The sequence below is a fragment of the Alexandromys fortis genome, unplaced genomic scaffold (genome assembly GCF_014885135.2).
Source record: "Alexandromys fortis isolate MF-2015 unplaced genomic scaffold, M_Fortis_MF-2015_v1.1 scaffold_247, whole genome shotgun sequence".
In the NCBI taxonomy this organism is placed as follows: domain Eukaryota; kingdom Metazoa; phylum Chordata; class Mammalia; order Rodentia; family Cricetidae; genus Alexandromys; species Alexandromys fortis.
In genome coordinates, this window is record NW_026068179.1 from 1,783,222 (window position 1) to 1,786,674 (window position 3,453).

Here is a 3,453-nt window from a genome sequence, read left to right on the forward strand (position 1 = left end):
AAATAACAACACACAAACTGTACTCATTTAAGAACTGCTTGGCCCATGAACTCTAGCCCTTACAGGCTAATTCTCGCACCTGGACTAGCCCATTTCTAATATTGTGTGTAAGCACCCCAAGGTGCTTACCGGGAAGATTCTAGCCTCCATCCATCATTGTGTCTACCCAGGAGAGCTGAGCATGGCGTCTCTCTGGGAGCAGAGCAGAGTCTGACCTCACTTCCTCTTCCGCCCAGCATCCTATTCTGTTTATTCCACCCACCTATGTTCTAAGCTATGAGGCCAAGCAGTTGGTTTATTATAATTAATCAATTACCTTCCTCCATCATAGAGGTTAAAATAAATCCAAGTAAAGATGAAAAATACATAGAGAATCTTGATAATGTATGTTATTATGCTCTCTTTGAATTGTTTGGATGCCGAGGAAGGAGCCATAGCTGCTAAAAGATATTTGCTTATAAATGCTGCAAAATTAATCAAAAATAGGTATTTTAAAAATACATTGACTTCAAAATTGAAGTCAAAAGGTATGTTACTTTGAAGAAGAGATTTTGCTTTTGTTTCCACAGGAAATGAGGGACTGTAGATTCATTCTGAATTAGGAAAAATAAGGTTTGATCAAGGAAGATCACCTGAGAAATCTCCAGTAGGAACAGATGGCCCAGATGTCTGAGTTCTACATCCAAAACAGATTCAAGATGCTGCCTGAGATGATCAAGGCTCATAGGATTCTCCAGTCAGGACTTGATCATAACTCTAAATTTTCTTTAGGTCCCCATAAGATTATCAGGGCCCCCAACCAGCCAGAAGTAGCCTGGAATACTATGCCCATACTCCCAAAAAATGGACATTGGATATTTTCCTTTGTTTAAAAAAAAGAGGGGGAAATTGTGCAGAAGAATTGTCAGTATTCTGTGAGTCATGTTTTAAATAAATGCTGATTGGTCAGGCAGGAAGTATAGGTGGGTCAATCAGACAGAAGTAGAAGTGTGGCAATGAAAACAGGAGACTTCTATGAAGGAGAAAGCCCCATTCCCCCCATTCATTCCCAGATCACTGAAGAAGCAGGATGGGATCTACCCCACTGAAAAAGATACCTAGTGTTGTTGCTAACATAGATAAGAATAATGGGTTAATATAAGCTACAAGAGCTAATAAGAATCCTGAGCTAATCGGCCAATCAGTTTATAGGTAATGTAGACTCTCTGTGTGATTTCTTTGGGGCTGAACAGCTGTGGGAACCAGGCAGGACAGAAACCCCGACAAGCAGGCCCACAAGTTACAAGTAGGTAATGTTGCGGGAGGTCCTTCTGCCCCTCCAACCAATAGCTGCTGTGATACCAGCCCTTTGGGGCGTGGTCTCTCTCCCTTTAAAAAAGTGGCTACTTCCTCTGCTCTCTCTCTTCACTTCCTGCTCCGCCGGAGACTAGACTCCCTTCCTGGTTGTGCAGATGGCTGTTGTCTGGGATGGTGATCTGTAAATTTTTTCCCCTTTAAATAAATAACACCCTACTAATCATAACTCCAAACTGGTGTGACATTGTTCGTGACTTATGCCTTCATCTGGCACCCAACGTGGGGCTTTTAGGACCTCTCCTTCCCCCGCTTGGCTGCGGGCCGCGAGTTCAGCTTGGCGTGAGCCCTCCCTTCCTCAGCCGCAGCCTGTGCCTTGTGGTGGCCATGTGGCCTGTGCCTTGCGGCAGCCTTGTAGCCTGTGCCTTGTGCGTGGAACCAGCAGTTTAATGTAAATTATCACGCACTGGCTTTTCTTGCTGCACTTTTTTATATTTTTTTAGACACCTCAGATTGACTTCAAGTCCTCACGCACCCTATCGCCTGCCTCCCCACGTGGATTTAAACTCCATAGGCCCACGTAGTCTCTGCCTGCATGGTTTACTCTTTTCTGAGTCGTTTTTAAATCTCCCTTGCAAGTACAGCTCTTAAGTGGTGTGAACCAGAGCATGCGGTTGCCGGTTGCGGAAGCTGCAACCCCTCAGGGTGACTCTGTCACATGGAGGCATACACGGCTTCCGGGTTACTCTTCTCTACCCCTGGATTCTGGGTTTATGGTTCCCTGTACGCCGTTTTTTGTTTAGTTCGTGACTTAGGTCCCAGTGTCGAGTCCGAGATACACTCGGCCTTCAGGCCCATAATATCCAGAGAGGCAGGACGATCTCTGAGGCTGGCCAGGTGGTGGTGGCATACGCCTTTAATCCCAGCACTCGGGAGGCACAGACAGGCGGATTTCGGCAGACCCTCAAACAGGAACCCGTTTTCGTCGCGACTTGGCAACAGTGCCACCTGCTGGATAATAGGTAATATGGTGGTTTTCATTTCCAACATGAATTTAACTGTTTGGGCTACCAATACAATGGGTCTTATCATGCAAGGTTTATATGACTATGAGGATAACTTAATTTACTGGCTACTAGGTTTTAGTATTCTTTTGCATATTCTATCATTTAGGAAGAATATGGCACTCCCAAGAACCATACTATCTTTACTAGAAACTCATGCAGGTCAGGAGATTCAGGATTCAAAAGAGGCAATAATAAAGACAATAATAAAAAGACTTGAAATGATTGAAGAAATTATTGGAGCTGGTGAACAGAGTAATAAGGCACAAGGACAGGATCCAATGCCAACACCAGCTATTAGAATTGGCTTACCCAAGGTTTTAGCGGCATACCCTACACTTAATTCTGACAAAGCGTCAACTTCTAAAGGCTCAAAGGGAGTCAGAGAAGCTAGATGGATGCCAATAGAAATGAATGATCTAAAAGAAATTATGCAGGCTATTGTTAATTTTGGCTTGCACAATACATATGTAAAGGAAATGATAAGGGCTTGGGCTTCTAATGCTAGAGCTACCCCCTATGATTTCCATCAGTTAGTGTCTGCAGTTTTAGATAATGGACCTTCCTTGATGTTTGGAATTTATTTCAGAGAAGAATCCAAACATATGGAACAGCAAGGAAGAGCAAAATGTGTCGAGGTTTCCCAAGATCAAATTCTTGGTGCAGGAAAATATGCTGATCCATAGGTCCAAGCTCTTTATGATGATGAAGTATTGTGTCTATGTCACCAAGCAGCTTTAAATGCTTGGAATAGGATACAAGATCCAGGAAAAAGGGTTGAATCATATACCAGAATTAGGCAGGGACAGAAAGAACCCTTTATTGACTTTTTGCAAAGATTAATTAAGGCTCTGGACATAGGGGTAACAGACCCAGAATCTAGACGAATACTTCTTGAATCTCTAGCTTTTGAGAATGCAAACATAGAATGCAAAAAGATAATTGGGCCTTTAAAGTCTAAATCAGCACCTATGCATGAATGGATTCAGCATATGATGAATGTTGAGGCGTTTAGCTATAATGATGAATCCTGGGTAGGAGAAGCGGTTTCCACAGCAATGAGGAGACATCAAACTGCCAGGTGTTTTAATTGTGG